The following is a 24,002-nucleotide window of genomic DNA, read 5'->3' as shown; positions in this document are numbered from 1 at the left end:
TCGCTCTGTAGGTGGAGCAGCACCAGCACTGGTGGGGAAGGAGACCCTGGGGCTAGGCAAACTCACGCCAGGAGAGCTGGATACGGCCAACAGGGTAAGGAGAGACCTCTCAAGGTAAGCTGGAAAAGGAGCGGTGTTATTTATTGATCCAGCAGTGCCGGGGAGTAGGTGTGGGGACGGCTGTGTTTGGTTTGGCTGCTGAACTGACAAATTGGAGGAGGAAAGAAAACCCACTCTGGTGTGGATTTAAATGGATGTTACTTTTTTTTGTTGTTTTCGTCATTAAAACTGCAAAGGAAAGAAGAGAAAGTTCTGTTCAAAACAAAATGTTGGATGGGGGCGGAGATGACTGTTTCCACTTTGGGTGTTGGTAAGGAAAACAAGGGAAACAAAGGGCTCATTTCATAAAAATGCTGTGAGGGTGGCAGCACCCCCAGCCCGCTTCTCGTCCACCCCCTCCTTCCCTTCCTGCCCCGAGAAGCAGCGGTGCAGCACCTCACCAGTGTTCAGGACACGGACACAACCTCTCACCAACCACATCCCTGAGCTGCCCTGTGAGGTGGTACCCAGAAAGCCTTTCCAAGGAAAAAGTGTCTGGTTTTAGACAGAATTTGCCAAGTATGGTGGGATGGCCTTTCTCATCCCACTGCCTGGCGTGACCCTCTATCTCCATTCACCTCGCTCTTATGGGGCAGCACAGTGCTTGCAGCTGGGTAGATGTTTAGCAGAAGACAGGCCCTGGTGTCAAGACCTTTCCCTAACCAGTTCAGAAGAACTGGTGAGCAGCACAAACTGAGAGGAATGGGAATTTTGACAGGAAGGTGTTTGGATGGAGGGTTGTCCTTTGTGAGGATGGACTCGTTTGTTGCTGTTAGGAAAAAGCATTCACAGCCATGCATGGTCCTTTGCTGCCTGGGCAGGACATGGGTAGGCAGAAGGCTTGAACCCAGTTGGCACAGGACAACCATCACCTCTGCATTTCAGTCTGCCACAGGCTGTTAAACACCCGCTGAAGCCTGTAGCCCTTCTTGTCTCCCAGAGCCAAGCAGCAGAGAGAAGCCACAGCGTGGAGGGTGCAGTCTTGGCTCAGGACACACAGACATCATGGAAAACATGTGGACATGGAAAACATTCCCTGGGAGTAAAACAGGCTGAGCAGGGAAGAAATACCTTTCTAGCTTTATCCTTTTTTTCCAGCTTCTCAGGAGGAGCCAATGTCATCTTTAAAGTTTTTGATTTATTGATTTTGTTGGGAAAAGAGTTAGAGCCTGGGATCATAAGCAAGGGGTTAAGAATGTGGGAAGCTCAGGTCTGAGATCTGCATTTGAAACAGGCCACCTGAGGTCCCACCATTGCCCTGCCCTCACTGCTAACTCCTGGTGTCTCCCAGGTGGCTTTTCCACACTTGGGCTAAAAATTCCAGCCTGGGAAACTTTTCCTGGCAGAAGTTCTGCTGAAATGAGAATGAGAGGAAAAAAAAAAAAAAGGATTAATTGATATTTTCCAGTGAAACATCAATTTCCCTGGCAATTGGGAGGCAGCGGGGTGGGCACAAGGGCTGTGGGAGGTGCTTCTGACCCTGTTGTGTGCAATGTTGGGTGGACAAAATTCTTCCATGGGCTGAGAGCAGCGCTGGGGCCTCCGTGTGTCCTGGTCACTGCTGGCAGAAAGGACAGACCTTCAGAAAACTGTGGAGACCAGTGTGCAGGCTCCAGTGCCTGGGAAAAAAAAATGGCAGTGGAAACACCACCAGCACAGGCCAAGCCACAGACAGCCAAGAATGAGCTGTTACAACTTGCTCATGGGGTAAAGAAGTGGATTTGGTCTCCTTCAGTTCTCATCTAGGGCACATATGCAATGTTTCATCCTTCGTGGAAAATTCTTGGAGGAAACACCAAATTCTTGGCTTTTCAGACAACCCAAGCTGTGTGGCTCATTGTCCCCATAAGATGGCAGAAGGTGGCTTTGCGGAGGATCCTGCCTGCTCTGTGGGGAGAGAAAGAACTGAGTTTGGAGGGAATCAAGGAGCGCCAGATAGTTTCTTTCAGCTGTAGTGATGGTGAGCTTGGGGTAAGTGGTTACTGGGAGGAGGGAAAAGGGAAAGGGCAGCCTGTCACACCATCTTTTGGGGAAGAGCCATGGGATTGCTCCATGCCCTAGAATAAGGTGCCTTCAATTTTCTCAGACCCACCAGGCATGCTTCCTGCGTATGAGTTGCAGAAAGAACAGAAGTCTTGAGAGCATTTGGTTTCTTTGGGGGAGAGGGAGACAGTCAAAATTTGATGTATTTAATAGAATTTCAAGCTTATATTTCATTTATAAGTGGTAGGGGAAAAAAAGCTCCAGAAAAGCTAGATGTTCCATCTAAACATGAGGAGGAACTTCTTTACTTTGAGGGTGGCAGAGCACTGGCATGGGCTGCCCAGAGAGGTGGTGGAGTCTCCCACTCTGGAGACATTCAAGACCCACCTGGATGCCATCCTGTGCAACCTGCTGTAGGTGACACTGCTCGGACAGGGGGGTTGGACTAGATGATCTCCAGAGGTTGCTTCCAACCCCTATCATTCTGTGATTCTGTGAAAACTCTGGAAAGAATTCATGTCCAAGTTATCTCTGATTAGAGAATCACAGTGACTAAAGTGGGTAGGATTGGCCATTATGGTGAGCAGCCTGGTAAAGCCTGGTAAAGGAAAGTTGTTTAGTTTGTTGGCAGCATCACAAACATGTTGGTGTTAAAGGAGGTGTCTTCTTGGCTATCAAGAAGTGTAGGGCAGTTATTATGTATCATGCAGTAAAAAAGAAAGAGCTATCCCCATACGCACACTTTGTTGCAACTGGGGGGTCTGGTCCATCATCTCTTGAAGCCAACAGGGAGAACATCGCTGACCTGAGGAGGTCTCTCTGTGCCCCACAGCTGGAGCTGTTTCCATTTGAGAAGCGCTACCCACAGCTGTTGGATTGCTGGTGAATTTTTCAGTAATGTGAATGATTTTTTTCAGTGTGAAAGTAATAATTGGCTGCATATTACCTGAAGGCATGATTAAATCACCCGATGTCTCAGTCTCCAGGGTGCGGCTGGACACATCCTGTTAGAGGCTGTTCTTCCATAACTGACCTGAGCAGACTTTCTTTATGGTTGTTCCTCACCGATAGCTCATACCGGTCACACGGCATCACTGTGTTTGTCAGAGTCTCCCGTGAATCACCAGACCATGGGGTAGATAATTGTTACTTTGGTTCCTTGCTGAGAGTTTAAATAACACGCACAAATCAAAAGCCCCTTATTGCTACAAAAACACGAGTTGAAAGAATACTCAAGCAGTAATGTGAAAGGAGGAGAGGAGTTGGCGTGCTTCACATTTCAGCTGGAATAAATGCCACTGCAATGCTGATATTTTTATGGTGGAGAGAGTTTTGTTTTCTTAAGCAGCAAGCAGACCTGGCTGGAAAATGGCATTTCTATTTTATGAGATATTTAGAAGTTTCAGCTTTTGGTTTTGTTCTGATGTGGACCAAAACTAAGGTCTTCTCTAGTTTTTCACAAGAATTGAAGAGAGTGGGGCTGGGGCTTGGTGACACGGACTCACCTCCCACTGTGCCACGTCTGAGACTGGTGGCCAAGCCCAGTAATTAGTGGTGGGGGCTTACAATTGTGCCATCCTCGTGCCCAGCGAGTGGCCATGGCTCCTCCCGTGCCAGTGGGCAGAGAGGACCCTGCGTCAGATGGGGCTGAGACCTGAATGCATCCAGATCCTCCTTCAATTAGAGGAGGGACCTGGAGAGGATGCAGGGCAGGAGGTGACCACAGCATCCCACTGCACGGTTTGCAGGGAAGGGCAGGCAGCCAGAAGAAAACTGGAAGAAAGTGGCTGATGGATGAATTTCTTTTATGCCAGCAGCAAGACATTAGGTGTTTGTGCCATGACTGACCCTGCGGGCAGAGATCGCACCCTCATAAATTGGCACCGGACTCTCGGGGGTACAGAGACTTACTGCTCTTGTAGAAAGGAGGGGGAAGATTTGTTTCTCTTCTCCCCACCACCACAGCACAGCTTTCATACTCTATTTTATGTGGTAGACATGAGCAAGCTTGCAGCTTACTGTTATCTTGAGGTCCCACTTGGTTTGCTTTTTAAATATCCCAGCCTACCCAAGCAAGGCTTCAGTCTTCCTTCTTCCACTCATGAGAAACCAACAACGAGCATCTGTGCGTCTGTCCAACATGCATGCCACCAGGCTGGCTAGGTGGTCAGGCAGTACCTGGGGACCCTGGACCAGCACCTCCCGAGCGCCAGTGTCTTTCTCTGATGGAGCTGGGGCTGGGGCGCCCGGCAGCCTGGGGAGAGGCACGCCGGGTGCCGGCTGAGCTGGGAGCAAGTGCGGGCTTGCCCTTGGATGGCGAAATACGGGACTTGGAGAGTCCAGAGCCACGCATGGGTGAGCCGCAGGGAGCAAAGGTGCTGGGTTAACCCTGAACTGAAGGAGGCTGGATTAGAAGCCAGACGAGGTGTGGGATGCTGTATCCCCTATATGCAGCCATATAGGGAAAGACATACAGGAGAGCCATATAGGGAAGGACAAGGCATCCTTTACATGGGCCACTGAAGTCTGGTTTTGCCATGTAACTCCTCCCATAGTCACCAACACCAACACCACCTTACCAACCGCTTTTCCACTCTTGCCTGATCCTGGGGAAGCCATTCGATGAGAGGTCTGTTGGATTCCCTCTTTATTTTTTCCTGCAAAGCTCTGATTTTGTTTAGCACAGAATGACATCCCCAAAAGCAGCTTCCTTTGAAGAAAGAGCTGTAAATATTTTATGTCTAACTCAGTCCCCTGAAAAATACTACAGCTTAAACAAAAAGCTAAAGTGTTTCCCATCTGCCAGCAGAGACCCTGCCTGAGCCTCAAATGAATTGAGTGGTGTACTTGGGCTTTTGGGTGAAGAAGCTTCCTCAGGCTGCTCTTGTCCTTCACCAGCAAGAAAATTATGATGATTATGGCTGTGGAGTCCATCAGGGTCTTGGTGAGACAGAGGTCTGCTCTGACTCTCCTACCACCAGGTAACCCCAGAGGTGCTGCCTGTCTCTGCCTGCCCCAAAAGTAACCTGAGACTCCTCACTGCCTGAGGCTGGCCCTGGACTTCTCTCCTTCCTCCCACCAGCCACTCTTCCCTTCTCTCCCTCGCTCAGCGCAGGTAACCCAGCAGAGTTACTGAATGGGAGAGCATGGTGTACACAGGGCACGGGGACAGGGGACAAACCAGTCCTCAGCCATGGGGCTCCGCTGCTGCTCAAGAGGCAGTGGTGCAGCGCCCCACCAGCGTTCAGGACACGGACAAGTTCCCACTCAATCACATCCCTGAGCTGCCCTGCGAGGTGGTGCCCAGAAAGCCTTTCCGAGGAAAAAGTGTCTGTTTTCAGACAGAATTTGGTAACCATGGTGGGATGGCCTTTCTCATCCTGCTGCCTGACGTGACCCTCTTTTTCCATTCACCCCGCTCTTATGGGGCAGCACAGTGCTTGCAGCTGGGCAGACGTTTAGCAGAAGACAGGCCCTTTCCCCCACCAGTTCAGAAGAACGGGTGAGCAGTATGAGCTGTGAGGGATGGGAGTTTTGACACAGTCACCCGGGTCCAAGGCTCAGTCGATGTGGCTGGAGAAGGGACAGGAGGCTGGTGACATCCAGCACCACCCTGTGTCCCCAGCACAGGGTGGGATGAGACGAAAGAAACCCGCTTTGTGGGTTAACCCTTCTGCAGCAGATGCTGTGCCGTGACTGCTCATCTCCGCCTCACCCCATCTCACCCTGGAGCTTGGCTTGAGTTGCAACCATCTGCTCCATTTCTCTGCGAGGCAGATTGGTGCTGCCAGCTGTAAATCTGCTGGGAAGCTCATGACTCATGGTGTAAGAGCCGTGGAGTGTCGTGAATTACATGGCACTGACTGCTCACCTTTCTGAAGGCGGTTTTGGCTCCTTTAGATGTTTGTGCAGGAGTGAATGAGCCTGTGCCATGGTGGGGCAACCACAGCCCTGCATGGACATGCCGGGAGGAGGGTAAGAGTGTGCCCCATGTCATCAGTACTCAGTGTCGCTGTCATTAAAAGCCTGCTATGTAGGATTTATTTTTTTTTAAAAAGCAAGCTTAATCATAGAATCATAGAATGGTTTGGGTTGGAAAAGACCTTAAAGACCATTTAGTTCTAACTCCCTGCCGTGGGCAGGGACACCTCCCACTAGACCAGGTTGCTCAAAGCCCCATCCAGCCTGGACTTGAACACCTCCAGGGATGGGGCATCCACAACTTCCCTGGGCAACCTGGGCCAGTGTCTCACCACCCTCAGAGTGAAAAATTTCTTCCTAATTTCTAATCTAAATCCATCGTTTTCCAGTTTGAAACCATTGCCCCTCATCCTATCACTATGTGCCCTTGTAAAAAGTCCTTCTCCAGCTTTCTTGTAGGTCCCCTTCAGATACTGGAAAGCTTCTATAAGGTCTCCCTGGAGCCTTCTCTTCTCCAGGCTGAACAACACCCCAAGTCTCTCAGCCTGTCCAAAGCCTCCATTGCACATACATCCATCAGTTGACTTCTACATGGAGTGGTTTCTCCGAGTTTCTCCCACTACAGAGTCGAATCCTTGGGGCATCCCCATCCTTGGGATACATCCTGGAGCACCAGCATCCCAGAGGCTTGGTGGGGGAGCTTTGGCACTGCCAGGGCTGCTCCTGCTGCTTTGCAGCTGTGGTGGGTGAGCCTGGATGTGATTATGGCCTTGGGACACCCCAGCATAACCAGGGCTCCTCTCTGCTCCTCACCCATGCACAGACAGTGGCATAGCCTGAATCTTTCACCAGCGCACACACCAGCTGCTGCTGCAGCTGGCACCAGTTGTCACCACACTGGCAGTCTCCAAAACGTCTCTCGGTAAGAGCCCAGATGTTTATTCCTTTGTGGTCAGAGCTGAGACATGCCCCTGGAGGAGGTGTGGGAATGCAGGGTCTTTGAGGGTCTTTGCTCCCTGGCTGATGTCTGCTGCTCCTGGACCCACTGGCTTCCTAAATGCACAGGCAGCCTGTGACCCACCTCACACCTGGCAGCTTCCCAACCTGCTCACGCCACACAAAGGTGCCAAGCACAGCCAGATGCCGTTGGAGCATCTAATCCTCTTTGACTAACTGAACTCTCTGAAATTAACGGTGTATTTTTCCGACAGTGTCTGCTTCCGGAGTGATAAGGTCTGATGTTTATAGCTGATGCCCGGGCCTGGTGTGCAGAGAGGCTCCTGCTCATATTCATTGCTATAACCCCCAAGGGCAGCTCACTTTGTTATTTGCCCCGTTGGAGGGTCAGAAGCAGAAAAGCATAGAGGGGTCGCACCTGCGGGGAGGAGCAGACAGGACAGGTGACCCAAAACTGACCAACAGGGTATTCCATCCCATCTGACTCATGCTCAGCATAAAAACTGAGGGATCAAAGGGTCAGCCCTCTTTCTTCAGTGGCTGGCGTCCGAGGAGGACTCTGTTCATGTGCCATTAATCCTGATCCATGCATTCCTGAATCCAGATCCGGAATTCAGTTCCCATCCATCACTGAGTCTAGTCTGGGACTTTCCCAGCGCCCAGTGGTGATGTGATCATCATCCTGGGAGCACGATACTGCTTTTGTACATATTGTATGTATTTCATTATTTTCTTATTAATATTATTATCTTTTCTTTTAAATTATTTTTAAATTATTAATACTTCATCAAAGTAGTTTAGTTTCTTTCCAACTCATAAGTCTCTCTCTCTCTCATTCTTCTGTCACTTAGGAGAGAAATTAGAGAGCATCTGTCATTAGTTTTAGTGGCCAGCCCAGCCTAGCCCACGACACCACCTACATGGTATCCCATTCTCTCGTGGTATCTATTACTCTTCTTCGCCTCTCTCTCTTCTGACACTGCCTGAGGTGGCATTTAATCATAGCAGAAATCCCTTTCCTAGTGTCACCTTTCCCCGGGTGCTTCTGACTCAACGGAAAACCCAGGAAGACACCGCCATCCTTATCAAGATATAACTCGCCCAGACACTGCCGCATCGCATCCTTTTTTTCAGGCCATATCACCGATGACTCAGCCTCCATTAACAGCAATCATCAGGGACTATTTCACCCTACCTTTCCTCCTGGCCAGAGGCCACCCCGTAACCTGTGCAACCCACCCAGCTTCAGATCAGCTCTTCCAGAGCTGCGGCTGCTTTCGAGACCCTGCCGCTCCTTCTCCTCGGCACTCCCTGCGCGTGCTGCTGCAAACTGCCGAGGAAGGCAGGAACAAAAGCGGACAGCCCGGCATCTCTGCTAGCTTTAACGTTTGGGACATATGAATTAGCAAAGCCTCTTTTCAAGGTGATCTCCTTGCAGGGCTACTACCGACCGTCGAGGGATTTACATGGCCAGTTGTTTGGTTGGTTTTTTCCCTCTGCTGTGCTTCCGCGGGTTACTTTCCCAAAGATAATTATATGACTCAGGAAGACAAACGCATACCTCACATACTTGCGGGAACCATAGTGCTGATAGGTGGTGTAGAGCATTTTGAAGCTCTTTGAACACACGAGAGCAGCTGAATTCCCGTGACTTACCTACCCAAACCAAAGCAAGTCCAGGCAATGGCTGCATAGTTTTCGTGGAGCCCTTACCCAACGGAGGACAAACGTCTCCCCGAGAAAGCTTTGGTGTTGCGCACTGAGGCACAGAGGCTTTTTGTCGCCAGAGAAATCACACGTGTTTTATCAGGTAAGATTTAACATTTCTATTTTACCAGTTTTTGAAAGAGCTCGTTCAAACTGAGGCTGGAGCGGGAAGGTTTTCTACTATGAATGCAAAAAAAAAAAAAAAAAGGCAGTTGTGTGCTTTCTGAGAGGTCACGGGAACAGCACAGAGAAATTATCATCTCTTAAATAGATAAGTGATTGTTATGGGTGAAACAACCTGGCAGCTAATTGCCTGTGAAGATAAGTGGCAAAAACGAGGTGCGGTGGTGCCTGGTATCGCTAGTTTAGCACAGACAGCTCTGCAAAAGACACAAAGGGAGACACAGCCTTCGGTGCTTGAACATTTGAACTGTCGAGTTGCCATTCAGTTTGCTGATTTGGGAAGAAAACCAGAGAAGTAAGAAAGAGAAATTTTATCCCGTGCATTAACTTGGAGGACCTTATGGATTTTAAAACCACTCCAAATTAGGGTTCACACGTGCACCCAGCATCTGCTGTACCTTGCCATCAGAGCGGTGGTCAGCGGCAGCAGCACTGCGAGGTGGCTCCTGGTGTCCTGCCGTGCCTGCAGGATGGCTGCTCCTTCGGGACCTTTTCGGGGGACACCTTTGCTCAAAAGTGAGTCAGAGCTTGGCTGCAATTAAAGCTCATATTTTTAAAGCTTTTCAAGCTTTTGCTCTGGTTCCTGGCTATCTGCGTAGATGTGTGTCTCTAGCTAGGGATGAGCTATTCAAACGAAATCATGACATGTAAATAGGGATGTATTTATTGATTTGCCTTCTACCTTTATATCTAAAGGGGTACAGAGGATACAGAGGAGCTTCTAGCTCCTGTCCCCATCAGTGCAGGTGACTTGAAACTACCCACCTGCCAATATGTCCCCTGAGACCAGATTGGGACAGGTCCTCCAATGGGACTTCAAAATACAAAGGGCTTATCAGAAATGCCTTGGTGTCCCTGAGCAATGCCAGGACCCTGCCCCCAAGCCCCTTCCCTCTCCGGTCACCCTTGCAGCCCCAAACTGAGGCAGGGGGATGGCATCTGTGCTTTGACAAAGACTCCCTTAAGAGGAGCTTGTGTCTTTCCTGGCTCCTGAATGTTTTTGTTTGCTGGGGCGAGGGGAGCGGTACGACTTGCAGCTTGTCCTGACATGTGTCTGCTGTGTGTAAACCTGCAGCTTTTATAAAAAGAGCTCCTGTCCTGGGGACTGCGGAGCCCTCAAGTGCTTCTTGGCTCTGGGCTTCTCCTTTAGGTATCGTAAGATCAGATTAATGATGTATTAGTTCGAGATAACTGCCATGAGATCATGTAATTAACTTGCGATCATGCTCTGTGCCAGTTGGCTGAAACTCACCGCTTTTAAAAAAAAATCTTTCAGCCTAACTACAAATAGAGCTTTTTGAATGATGGCATTAACAAATAGCTCATTAGTCACCTTTTGGGCTAATTAAGGGAGAGCACATCCAAGGCAGTAAAGAGCAGCACTGGGTGATTAAAGGCAGCCGTCTGGCTGAGCTCTGCAGTGCGGGGGAAGCAGTCTATCACCTTGTGCCCTTCGCTGTGGCCATCGTGCTCCCAGTTACAAGAGTTTGTGATGTCCCCCTCCAAGGCCTGATCCTGCCCTGCTCAGCTCTGTAAGGCTCGGTCAGACCTTCTCATTCCTGCTCATGTTGCCCTTGGGTAGATGAATAGCTGTGGAGAGGGGGGTGCCGAAAGTTGACGCCATCGCAGGGCAGCGATACCTGCCCAAGAGCAGCTGCTGCTTGCCCAAGTGATGTGACTTCACCTCGGCACTGCTCCCAGATTTGGCATGCATGGCCTTTTTGACACATAAAAGTTTTGCTCTGAGCAAAACCGAGGGTCAGGGGATGCTTTAACTTCTCTGGACTCATTGTGAGTGGGAAGAATCTGGGTTACTGTGTAGGCACTGTAAGGATGTATATACCATTCTGGTGAGCACTGGGCTGCAACGGGCACCACAAGGATGTATATACCATTTTGGTGAGCACTGAGCTGGAACAAGCACTGTAAGGATGTATATACCCTTTTGGGGAGCATGGAGCTGGAAATGTCTAGCCCCTACCTGATGAGGAGGCGATGTCCCTATCCCAATATTTTTGCAGGGTGCTGGGAAACATCCCAGGGAAAGGGATCTGACTCATAGCATTTAATCCCACGTGTGGCTGCTGCAAGACTGCTGCTTGAGACCTTCTCCTGCAGTCTGCCCAAGCTCTCTCTTTCTTCTCCAGCTGGACCAAGCTTCTTACTTCAGTCCCTGCTTCTTGCCTCATCCTCAGTCCTGCCTTGGCTACCCACCTCATCCCTTTGGCTTGGTGAACATCCATCCCAAAACCCAGAAATTGCCCAGAGGCACAGGTTAGGGTCGGTGCCCTCTCTTGCTGGAAAACACAGCAGCAAGGGCCAGCCCCCACTGTAGGGTTTGCAACATGAGCAGAAACAGAGATTTCTGTCCACTGTCCCACCTTCCTTCGCCAAACTGACACCCAACCCAACTCTCCTCAGGGTTGTGTTCTCCCTGCTGCCCCATCTACCAGACCTCAGCTGTTGTGTAGCCCTTTCTCTTGCCCCAGTTCCTGCCAGTGCTCACTCTCCCTTTACACCAGGCTGCAATGTGATGGTGGTGACTCTGCAGTCACCTGCCCTGGTCTGGTCACCAAGCCTTGTGGTGGCATGGGTTGGGGCTGCTCTGCTGCCCAGGAACCAGCTGTGTGTACCCCACGCTGCCCAACTCCCCTGGGTCAGATCCTGCTCAGAAGGGTTCACACATGAGCTCTTCTTAGGTGCTACAAGGGGTTCAGAACATTGTTTATCTAAACAAACAAATCATTAACCACAAAGGGCTCCTGTGTGCTGCTTTGGGGGCTTGGACCAGCAAGGTGGCATGTGGTTATCACCAGCCCTAAGTGGTCACCAGCCCGAGCAATACCTGTGTTGGATTGGACTGAGCATCTCACAAAACTGTGCCCTCCTTCGTTCCTCATGGAGGAGAGGAGAAGTCGCTAAGTCTGCATCTTCTGGAAGATGCCACTGATTTTTACCTTAAGTCAAATACGTGGATGCAGCTAGAGCTCTGAAGTCGAACTTTATGCAAGGAGATGTGATAGCTCAGAGAAATGGGAGATCCTTTGTACAGCACCTGCATCTCCACTCAGCAGTGCCTGGTTTCGGTGAGCCACGTGGATGGAGCCAATTTTGAGGGCAGTGCTTGGGCAAACGCTGCCAGCTTCTTCTTGTCCTCCAGATCAAGCCCCTGCGTGCCGGAGTGTTTAGGGTTTGACGCTTTAATCTCTTGTCTGTCTGGGTTAGTCTCAGGTCATTAACTTTTATTTTCCTGCTGTTATGGACATGTGAATTCTGCAGTTTGTGGTACTAAAAAAATAATCCCTGTGCAGCTGCTGAGTGCCCAGAGAGGCTGCGTGGCAGATTGTCTTAAACTGGAAAAGCTCCAGAAGAGGAGCTTAACTGGGGCTTGTCCTCTGACAGCCACTTCTTACAGATTAGAGGGGTTGTAAAATATTGCTGAAATGGTCATTCCAATGTTATGCTACTTTATTCTGCAGTTTGGAAGAGATTTGCAGGTGAGGCCAAAAATAGACAGTGATTTGTGATCCATGTGGGTGCTATTGAGGTGTAACGAAAGCTCTGATGCTGTGAAGGTGTCTCAACCTCCCCCCCCCCTTATTTTTTATATTGCATCAGTATATGACATAGAGCAGGAATATCAAGTCTTTTCTTATCTTGTTTTTCTTAGAGGGCTGGTTGAAGCTGTAGGTGTGTAAAAAGAGCTCCCCCTGCCCTAAGTGAGGACTGAGCACAGGGTCTGAGTGTAGGCACTTTGGAAAATCAGACATTTGATTTGCCTTTGTCTTAAAAGATGGAGGTCATAGGCGTTGGCTATTGACTGCAGCAAGGCTAAGGGCTTCAAGCAGCTAGAGCGTAAATTCCAGCCCTTGTGAGGCACCAGGCTGAGTGGCAATGCCTCTTTCTCCAGCTTGGCTTTGTAGCAAGAAGTCTATTGCATGAACATTAACGCAGCTAGTGGACCCTGGTCTGTGTTTGTACCCATCCCTTTCCCTCCCACCCCATCCTGCAGGGCGGCCACAGAGGAGGGTGGGCCCAGCAAATGCTCTGTGGTGACACAGGGACCACAAACCCATCCCTGATCCTGTGATGCTGGCCACTAGGAGCTTAGGACATCTGCTGACACCAAGCTCTGCTGTGCTCTCAGATGAAGGGATAGATGAAACAAAGCTACAGCAATGACTGAAGTTTATGATCTTTTAGGTGTTTCTCATTGCCAATATTGTTGTCCCTAATAAATTTTGACTTTTGCTTTCTCTAATATTGGTTGGACCTTATGCACTGGTAAAGTTGAAGTTTTGCATTTGCAACTAAATTTCTGTGTGATGGGAGCTCAGGATTCATATCTATACAATTTCATGTCTATATGATTCTGAACAGAGGGGGACGGTGGGCAAAGAGCTGGGGTCCAGAGTTTTGCTTTTTCCGTCTTTCAGAGAAATGAGTGAATATGGGAAAGCCATTTTATCTTCTATGCTACGTTGATAAATTGCCCTTTCATTCTTTCTCTCTTATACTTTTATTGAACTCGCAGACAAACCTCTCCCTTGGCAGGTGGAAAGAATAAATTGCCAGCAGTACGCATTGACGAGATGCCTTTCAGCAGTGGAGATGTACAAATAATAGGTTTTTCATTTCAGTGACTGAACAGAAAAATTGAAAATACTTTTTGTTTTGGGTCACCCCCTAAAGGAGAATGTTTCTTTTCTTCTTTGATTTCATAAGCATCGCACGAGACATTCTGGTTTAAGATTATTTAGTGCTTTTCATAACTTAAAGAAAGAAGAAAAAAGAAAAGAAAAAGCAAACTAGGTCACTTTCAAACCAAAAATGTCATTTGAAAGAACAACCAAAAAAGTTTCATTTTTTAAGTGTCAAAATGAAGCTTTTCTCAGAACTTTTATCTTTCTCTTTCAGCTAAACTTAATTACCTATTCAACGCAAATTCACCCAGAGTCTCGCTACCTCTTAATTGCACTTCAAATTTGCTACATCAAAAAACCCCAGTCAAGCTCTACCTGCACGCAGCAGTGACCTGTCCTGTTTGCTGCTCAGCAAATGCATACACACAAGTATTTAATTCTAACTAATTAAGGTGTTGAGCAAGAGACCGTGTGAAATGACCTCTCGCAGGTCTGGCTGGCCAGGGAAGCACCCGCACAGCCCTGATTCACCCTGGCGAGACCCGGCAGCGTGCCGGGGCAGGGACTCGGCTGTGCCCTGCCGGGAGCCACTGGGGTCACACACCGATGTGGGGCTGCTGCCTCTTCCCGCAGCCCCCCGCCTCCTGCATCTCCCCGCCATGGGATGGTGGCTGGGAGGTACCAGTGCTTGGCAAACGCAATGGTGTGTCTCAGCCATGCTTCATTTCCCTGTGGGGAAAGGGCCCGTCTGTCTCTTTCTTTGCCAGGTTTCCTAAGGAAATGGTGCTGGTGTGTTCATCCATCACTACCTGCCCATTCCTGCCAGGAGCGCCCTGAATTCAGGGTCCTGTTGGCATTAAATTGCAACAAATCCCTACAAAACATGGGGGTGAAAATCAGGGGCTGAGTAGAGATGCACAGCTGCCAGTGTGGTGGCTCTCAGGGGACTCACCTCACCATGAAACCAGATCCATCCGTGCCATTTGACATTCGGGCTTGCCTCAGGCAGTGTTAGGGAAAGTCCCTGTTGTCGCCTCCTCTTCAGCATCTTCCCACAGAGGCAAAAAAGCTCTGCAGTAACTTTTTGTTGCATCCCAACACTGTTAAGTGTTTCCTTGATAAATTAGGGGTTGTCAGTGCTGGAAGGACTCTAGTACCTCTCACATCCATGTAATTCTGAAAACTTAGGGATGGGTGAAAAGCCCCTGTGTGCCTACTCCGCCAAGAATGCACAGGTCCAAGGGGTCAGGGAGGGAAAATGGCTCCGCCTATCTCCATGGACTCCCAGCTGCAGCAAATATGTAGGTAGCACCGAATGGCTAATAGTCAGGAAAATAATTTAGTGTCTACACCAGAAAAGGACTTCTCAGGAGCTCCATCTTTAACTGCTCAGTAATCTCCATCCTTCCCTGGTGACACATAGCCATTGCTTCAGAGCCAGGGCTGTTGCGAGAGCCAAGTGGCCAGTGGTAGCATCGGCTTTTAATGCATAACTGATAACTCCCAGCCCTTAACTCCTGTCCATGGAGGGATGGGATGTGGGAGCAAGGGCCGGCACTCCTGCCTGCTCTCCTCACCAGCTGGGACTCCACAGCGGTCAGGCTTGGGTGCGTAGAGCCAAGACACACTCCCAGATGGACACCCTCGTGGCACATCACCCTGCTCAGAAATAAAACTCCATCCCTGCAAATATTGTGAAGGACTAGGAATTTCTTAGCATCAATCAGACTGACAACAGAAAATGGAAGGGGTCCAAGCATTGGTGGTCTTTTGACACAGCAGGGAGACTTGTCAGTGCGATAAGTCAAGGCTTGGCAGAGTCAGCTGCTCCTTGGTCCTACAGTCCTCTGTGAGCCACACAATTTTTTTCTGTTCCTTTTTTTTCCTGAAATATTGACAAGACACTTTCCTCTGCTGAGGGAAGCTTCTCAACAGCTGGCCATGATGTGGACCACAACAGGCACTCAGAGTATCTTCTGGTTATTCCCCAGAGAGAGCGGCAGGAGACATTGCAAACAGATCTTTGATGCTGCAGATCAGAGATGGACCCTGGTGAAAACTGGAAGCTCGATGAAACCAACTGGTTGTCTCATGGTGGGATCCCTCCCTTTGCCAGTGTGAAAGGAGGTAGGACATGATTGCTAGTTTTTAATCTGCCCAGTGAACATGCTGGGAGTCTTCCCGATGTGCTGCTGCCCTTTGCTGTGCTTGCAGTGCTCCCAGGGGTTTTGCTGGGCTATGTGCAGAGCAAGGCAGTGCTCAGGATGAAGGTGGGAAAGGTCTGATCCAAGATGCAGTGCCTTGCCAGGAGCTGGCAGACTGACGCAGGCACTCGGTCTGTGGTTTGTCTTCCTCCTCTGGAGTGGCCTTTTGCCAAAAAAAACACAAACCCACATCACCCACCTTTTGGCAAGTTAATATGCCACTTGTGCTAGATGTGACCTCCCTCATTCTCCACAAGCAGGACTCTGCAAATGACGATGGGTGAGGAGGAGCAAGGAGAGCTGTTAAAATACCCCCTCCTTTCTGCAATCATATTTGCATGGGACAATTTAGGGAGACATTCAGTCCCAGCAGCGACAGGAGGGCGGAGGGCTGCCCTGGCTGGGGCTTCATGTGCAGGACCATCCAAGGTTTCATCCACTTTAGCATGACAGAAGACCTCCCAGGCCAAGGCTGGGGTCCATCACTCTCCAGAAATTGCCAGTCTCAGCAAAGCACTCAGGACAGATGCAGTGGGAAATAGCCAGCGGACCTCTTTCTCATATCAATTAATCTCTACCTAATTTCCAGCCAGCTGCTCTAATTTGCTTTTTAATCCCCATTCCAACGTTTGGCAGAAGCAGCCACATGTGCTCCCTGCTCTCCCCCAGCTCACCCCTGCCACTGGAGGTCCCTGTCCCCCCGGGTCAGCACAAGCTCTCCCACCTTGGGCAAAGCTCCTTCTCCAGCTGGGACGCGCTGTGTCCCGGACTAAAACCAAAATAAACCCACAGCCTTCCAGATGACAGCACCTTGGGAACGGAAGCATTTTGCTTTGGTAAAATGCTTTCCTTATCTCCATCTGTTTCCCTCGGCTTCCCGCTGATAGCCCAGATGCCTGGGGAAGGGGAAGGGGACAGTCTGAGATGTGGCATCGCCTCCTTTTCTGTGAGAGTTGAATTAGATAAGGAGGTTTATGCTTTTGAACCCAGCAGCCCTGGGTCCAGTCTCCCCAGCCAAGCACCACTGGGTGGCATCCTTACGATAGCACATCCGCTGCTTCTGCCGGTACCCAGCTGGGGTGGCCCCCGGGAACCGGCACAGGGATGCTTGCTGCAGTCCATCCTTTTGCCCATTAAGGACAATCTCTGCTTCTGTTTTTTTGTTTGTTTGTTTGTTTGTTTGTTTTCTAAAATTTTTGCTGTGTGCGTGGTCTGTGTTACTGTTTATAGGCTGGGTTATACTGTTGGGTTTGGGATCCCACTGTGCTTGGGTCTGTAAAGCAGAGGAGGGCAGAGGCACTGCCGTCAGGAGTTTATAAAAATCCGAAACAGTTAAATGTGGATAGACATTGGCCTCTGGTTTTGTCTGCAGCCCATTGCTATCTTAAATTAGTGGCTCACAGCCTTTTCTAACTAACGGGCTTAACAGCATTTTATAACGAGGGGCGAGATCTCTTAGAAATGCCACGGGTATGGATTACGGTATGGTGTCATCCACCTGCCCTTCTTAAACATCCTCCTTGAAACCCCTAAGAACAGTCCACAGATTCCAGACCAAAAGGTTTTTTTTAGTCTAGGTCATGCATTGAACAAATGTAACGAACATGAAAGAAAAAAAGCCCCAAAACCAACAGGAAAAAAAACCACTCTGCAATTATTTTTTTTTTTTTTAATCGCATTGAGTTTTTGCAATTTAGCAGCATTTTGACATTGAAAGAAATGTTTGAAAATAAAGAAATGCCCACCAACTCCAAGGCACAAATGGCATTTAACACTTGGCCACGTGTTCCTATGTGGCTGCAGATCCTTCTGGCAGTGAGGGATTCCTGTGCGCTGCGCTCTGCAGCCGGGAGCAGGCAGGGATGGGTGGGCTTGTGGTGGGATTGGGTTTGGGATCCAAAATAATCTCCCACGAGCTTTTGGTGAGAGATGCCACCAGCTGAGGCTTTTCCAGAGCCCACGATCTGACCTGCCACAGGGACTGAGTTACAGCAGTATTGTTATCAGATGACTCAAGGGTTTGCTCGGTCTCTGAAAAATCCCAGCTGGAGCGTTTTCCTGCTCTGGCTGGTTAAATCTAACCTGGCTGCTGTTGTTGGAGGAGACTAGCACGCAGGAAAGCTTTACTGCGGGCAGGATGCTCCCGGCCATGCCCTGAGCAATGGGTGAGCTGGGAAAAGGGAGCGGAGAGCCATGACACAGCTGAAAAGGGGAGCACGGCCGGGGATCCCAGCGTGGGCAGAGACGGGGCAGCAGAGCTCTTGCTCCTCGGCAGTGCTGCAGGGGGAGATAAGGGTTCATCCTGCCAAGACTCTATCTCGAGCTGACTCCAAGGTTTTTCAGTAAGAGTTGGATTAAAAAAAAAAAAAAAAGACCAAACCAGCCTACACCACATATATGAAAGCTGTCAGGGGTGAAGTGGAAGGAAGCTGCGCAGGGGCTTGTCTGCAGTGCGATTAAAACAGCATTGTGACCCCAGCTCTCCACACCTCCCTCTCCAGCTGACCTTTCTGAGCATTTGTTCTTCTTCCCTCAGACAATGAGCTCTCCGAAGGTGCCCCAGCCCTCTTTGCTCTGGATCAGCTGGGTAAGTCCATGCGCGATACATTTTCCTCTTCCTTTTTTCCTATGTAGAGTAATTAGGAGATGACTTAAAACACAGGGCAGCCGCTGAATGCTTTCCACTGCAGAAATTCATCATCGCCGGTGCCTCCTTTCTATGTTGCTTTTGCATGCCATCCATCAGAGGGCTGGGACAGGTCACCACTAGATGTGCTTAGTACCTTTCGGGATTAAATTGATGTGGATTTTTTTCCCCTGGGAGAGAAGCTGTCACCTTTCTGGTGCAGAGCGCTCCCAGATGCTGCTGCTTCTCGGCAGGGGGGGTTGAGGTTTAGCCCGCGGCTGGCACTGGAGCTTCTGTGACTTTCTGGTGCCTTGCAACATGATGAGTGTTTTTTTTCCCCATGGGAGGCAGAAGTAGAGGTGTGTAATGATGAAGTAGAGGTGTGAATGTAGAGTAAGACTCCCAGGGAGAAAACAACCTCAAATAGGCATGGGAAGCTGGAGGCTTCAGAGGCTGAATCCATGGGGAGCCTCATCTGACAATGATCCCCCCTCAATCCCAGCACCAAGGCGAAAAGAGATGTGTTGCTCAGGAGTTAGAGGTGCTCAAGGTAAGGTAGGGGTGAGGACTTGAGCTGCATGCTGAGAAGGTTCTGCAGGAGGCCTGATGTGCAGGGAAGGGGAAAATCAAGCCCCCGGCCCCTCCTGAGAAAATGGGAAGGCTGGAGGTGGAGCATGTGGGAAAGTGCAAGTTAGATGTGTTGGGAGATATGTTGGGCTCAGGTCTGTGCACGCCTCCTTGCTCTTTGGCAGCATGGTGGGACCATCCACTGCAGTGCCCATCACCTTACATGACCAAGCACCAGCCCTTCCTCCCAAGGAAAAGGCACCCTCCTCTTCACTTTCAGGGCAAGGAATCCTCCATCCTTGGAGATATTCAAAAGACATCTGGACATGGTTCTGGGCAACCAGCTCTAGGTGGCCCTGGAGGGGTTGGACCAGATGACCTCCAGAGGTCCCTGCCAACCTTAACCAGTCTGTGGTTCAGCGACTTCCCTGCCGCTCTGGAAACCCACCTTGTCCCCAGTATGGATGCTGTGCATGCTCACACTGGGCTGCTCAGCACATGTGGCACTCTTAGAAACCTGGGGTAGGAGAGTGAAAACTGCAGGAGCCCAGAATGGTGTTTTTATCATTGCTATTGATGGAGAGGGACTTTTTATCAGAGACTGTAGCAATAAGGTGAGGGGTACCAGTTTTAAACTGAAACAGGGTAGATTTAGATGAGATATCAGGAAGAAATTCTTTACTGCCAAGGTGGTGAGAAACTGGCACAGGTTGCTCAGAAGCTGTGGAGGCCCCATCCCTGGAGGTGTTCAAGGCCAGGCTGGATGGGGCTTTGAGCAACCTGGTCTGGTGGGAGGTGTCCCTGGGCATGGCAGGGGGGTTGGAATTTGATGATCTTCAAGGTCCCTTCCAGCATAAACCATTCTATGATTCTATGATCACGTGTAACTATATCTGCTGTAAACCTCTGCTGCTGAGAGCCAGGATCTTGAAAACAGATCCTATAAATACAAAAATGCCTATAAACTGTATGATGTCCCACTGGCACTAGGAGGGGTGGCTGGGCCAGCAGCTGCCCTCACTGGCAGTCTCGTACACTTGGTCGTATTTTAAAGGAGTACTTGTGAGCTCTCTCCATTTGGTGTCAGGATAGAGACTGCTTTGACATGTGTTCACCCAGAGGAGTGTCTAACAAGGAATGGGAATAAAGCCAAGACTCTTCCCTTGACTGCCTCATTCATTACCCGATTGCTGTTAAAACAAGTCAAGTAACTTTAAAAAGCATTTTCTGTGGCACAGCTTGCACCAGCTCCTTTTCTTCTTGATCTTCCTCATCTTATGCCTTTACTGGCACTTTCTCTCAGTGACACATGTCCATTTCTCCTAACTTTGGCAAACCCTCCAAGTTTCAGCAAACTTATTCGGTGACAAAGAACAAGCTCCCTCTCCCAAATAACAAGATTTAGTTGGTTTTAGTTGAGTAGCAAAGAAATGCATTTGCAGCTAGAGAGATGTTTCAGCTGTGCAAAATAAGGCTCGTAGTGACCCCTGGTCAAGGGACAGGACCCTGGAGGAGCAGGGATCAGGGCTGTAACATGGGACAACCGGCTCCCTGGCATCCTCCTCGTGTTAATGGGGAAATAGTCTGTGCCATCCAGTGTGATCCATTGCCTCCTGAGGTGGTGGTTGGCATCTCCCAGGGCTTCTGCACAGCCCTGCTCCCAGCTGAGGGGCAGCAGGAGCTGCTCCGACACCGCTTTCCTCTGCACAGCAGCATTTGACATCCCTCGGTCTGGAAGCAATTATTCAAACCAGTGCTTGTATCACCTTACATTTCCACTCTGCCTTCCAAACACAGCACAAGACGTGATTGCTCCATCCAAGGTAGACAAGACAGACAAAGGATGTGAGATAGCAGAACAAGTAATGGAAAACTGATCTCTCCTCCTGCCTCCCTCCTGGCTGGTGAGTTTTCAGCTGGATCAGTCTCCCGACCTGAGTCATGTGCAGCTGCGTGTTCTGCAGTGCCAGGCAAGCGAGGGGGTAAGAGCAAGCACATGTCGGAGGGGAAAAGGACAAGACCATCCCAGTAGCAGCTCAGATTTATGCTGTGTTGAAGGGAACGTGTAACCAGGGCCCGAGAATACCAGCTCAGAAATACTCAGCCACTTGAACGGCAGGAGTTATTAGTAGAGGAGCAGAGAATAAAGCAGCATTATAATAACAACATCCTGAGGCAAAACATCAATAGCATAACAAAGCATCATGACCATAAAAATCACAGGAAGGCAGGTCTGAGCAGGACTTCAAGAGGTCAGCTACGCCTCCCTCCTGCCTGAGGGCAGGGCTGGGGCCTCCTCTTCACCCATCACCCCACACGGAGGACCAACCTGTCCTAGCAGCCTTCCCAGGCAGTCCACCCCAGTGCTTCACTGCACTGGAAAGGTTTTCTTGGTGTCTAATTAAATTTCTGTAATTTAAACCAATTATGCATTGTGCTGCTGAAGGCAGGCATAAGCAGGGAAAAGCCCTTCCACAGGTCAGACTGGGAGTTTCTTGTCCTATCTGTGGGGGCTGGAGGAGGATCACTGGATCGCATCCTTTTTTTCCTGCTCATCAAGTCTGCCTTGACCTCTTGTCCTGCATGCTGCTTTCTGGCAGCTCGTCCCAGCCTGCTGTCAACCGCAAATGCAAAAAGCTGTGCTTGGATTTTGAGTCATTCATGGAAATGCTGATCAGTACCAGATTTACGAGAGGTTTTTTTGCGTCACCTCATGCCATGAGTAACTAACCTCCGAGAAAGGTTTTGACCAGTCACGCGTCCATCTTTTCATATTTTCTTCTAGTCCAGGTGCCCTTCTCTTGCTTATAGTGATACCATATGACACGGTATCACAAGCCTTACTTATGCACCAACGTATACGGCATCTGCACCTCCCCCCTCATCTACAAGGTTTATTACCTCATTGCAGAAGATTGGATGAGTCTGACCAGCTCTGTTCTTGCTGAATCTGTGCTGGCTATTACTCATATCCTCCTCTTCTACATGTTTGCAAAGCTTTTGGTCGTTTCACTGCTTCCAAGGATGGAATTACAAATGACTGGGAAGTCACTTCCTAACTCTTCTTTCCCTCCATGTCTTAAAGATTGGTGGTCTGCTTGCCATGCCCAGCCTTTGGAAACCTCTCCATGGTCTGCTGCTGTGTAAGTCAGTGTATGGCTCACCTGTACCTTGGGCAGTGAGCACATTTCTGAGGTTCCCTGGAGAAGTACCAGGCAAGGGAGGCAACGGAGACCAAGGGACAGAGCAGCTTCTATGAAAGCAGACACTGAGTAAACTACAACTCAGTGATGGGGAAAAGAGATGCTTTCAGGAGGATACAGTAGAGGTACAAGAATTATGAATGTCATAGAAGTAAATAAGTGCAAGAGAGACATGGACATACTGGAGAGAGTCCAGCGAAGGGCCATAAGGATGATGAAGGGACTGGAACATCTCTCCTGTAAGGAAAGACTGAGAGAGCTGGGTCTCATCAGCCTGGAGAAGAAAAGACTCTGGGGGATCTCATTGTTGTCCATAAATACCTGTAGGGCGGTTGTAAAGAGGTCAGAATCAGGCTCTTTCCGGTGGTGCCCAGTGCCAGGACCAGAGGCGATGGCCACAAATTGAAATGCAGGAGGTTCCCTCTGAACATCAGGAAACACTTTTTTACTGTGAGGATCACTGTGCACTGGCACAGGTTGTCCGGGGAGGTTGTGGACTCTCCATCCTTGGAGATATTTAAAAGTCATCTGAATGTGATTATGGGCAACTGGCTCTAGGTGGCCCTGCTTGAGCAGGGATGTCTGACCAGATGACCTCCAGAGGCCCCTTCTGACCTCAACCAGGCTGAGATTCTGTGAAATAAGGAAAGGCTTAAAACAACCCAAAGGAAGTATGTCTCCACACAGCACACCAATACATTGCGCAACTCGCTGCCACAAAATGTTCAGGGTGCCAACAGTATGAATGGGCTCAAAAAGCAATTAGAAAACATCCTGGAAGAAAGGTCTATTAAGGGCTCTCAAACCTGTTGATGCAGCCACAAGCTCTGGCTCAGGCAGGGAAATGGGACAGTTCCTTATGTACTAGAGGAAAAGGCAGCTGTAGTTGTACTGTTCCTTGTATTTTCTATGCAGTCATCTACCAGAGGCCACATCAGAGAGAGGATATCAGGGGCTCTTGAACTTTGATATAATCCAATGTGGTCCTTCTTGTCTTTTCTTAGGTCCGCAGTGACTAACCAGAAGAATAAAACAAACCAAACCAACACCTCCTCTTCCTTTCTTTTCTTCATCTGTGTCTCCTCTCCCACAGCTTTGGCTGCTGGATTTCAGCAGATATGAATCAGACGGTGACTGTTGTGTTCCTTTTGTTCTGTAAATTATTAAAACAGAACATTTCACACTTGCTTTGTGGCTCAGCAGAGGAATGCTGCATTGTCTCCTTGGCAAGTCCGGAGGTGGAATTTCTGGCCGTGGAGAAAGTGAGGTCAGGGAGAGAGAAAGTCTCCAAACGAAGAACATGTGCAGATTGCTTCGCTGCCTCTCTCCTGTGCTTGCATGCCTTCCTGTCTTCCATTCCCTCATCCCGCCCCTCTTTTCAACCTCCTTCCTGTCCCACTGGCAATTTTTCTGCTTGCTGCTTTAAGATGATTTTGCTGAATATCAGAAAAAAGAAAGAAGACTGATTGAAAAATGCAAGGTGAAAGCCCCCGGCCCGGGAAGCCTTGGGTAGACTGAGGAAAATGGGATGAAATGGAAAACTAAAGTGGGAGTGGAGGGTATGGACCCCATCCTGCCAAAATCAAGATGAAAAGGCTTGTGTAGGAGATGCAATATCTCAGTGGAAACCCCTAGGACCTGTGCCTCACATTTCCCGACAGCCGATGAGAGGAGGGATTAGCCGGCTGTGCTATTTATACCTGCACCCTCGGTACAGTCAGTCTGCCGGAGGAGGCTCCCCACAACGGCGGCTCGCAGGAAACACTGCTTTTGTGATACCGGCTGCCGGGGGAATAGATATGCCCAGGTATGAAATCCCATTGGATAAATAAAAAGGGAAGGAAAGAAAAAGCCCTGGTCCCTGCCCTGTTTGTTCCCACTGCTTCGTAGCCATCCAGCTGTTTCTTTT

The 24,002-nt window shown here is 49.5% G+C and overlaps 1 long non-coding RNA gene across 1 annotated transcript; it reads left to right on the top strand.

Annotated features, from left to right (window-relative positions):
* LOC309674693 lies at nt 1-23,324 on the top strand. Its single transcript, XR_014269420.1, has 4 exons — nt 1-94; nt 15,485-15,620; nt 18,234-18,284; nt 23,098-23,324. It is a non-coding gene; the product is annotated as an uncharacterized lncRNA (long non-coding RNA).
* The last annotated feature ends 678 nt before the right edge of the window (nt 23,325-24,002 follow it).

The sequence above is a fragment of the Vanellus vanellus genome (genome assembly GCF_965231255.1).
Source record: "Vanellus vanellus genome assembly, chromosome: 1".
NCBI lineage: Eukaryota > Metazoa > Chordata > Aves > Charadriiformes > Charadriidae > Vanellus > Vanellus vanellus.
Note: the sequence above shows the minus strand (reverse complement) of the source record. Positions and strands in the feature narration are given on the sequence as shown.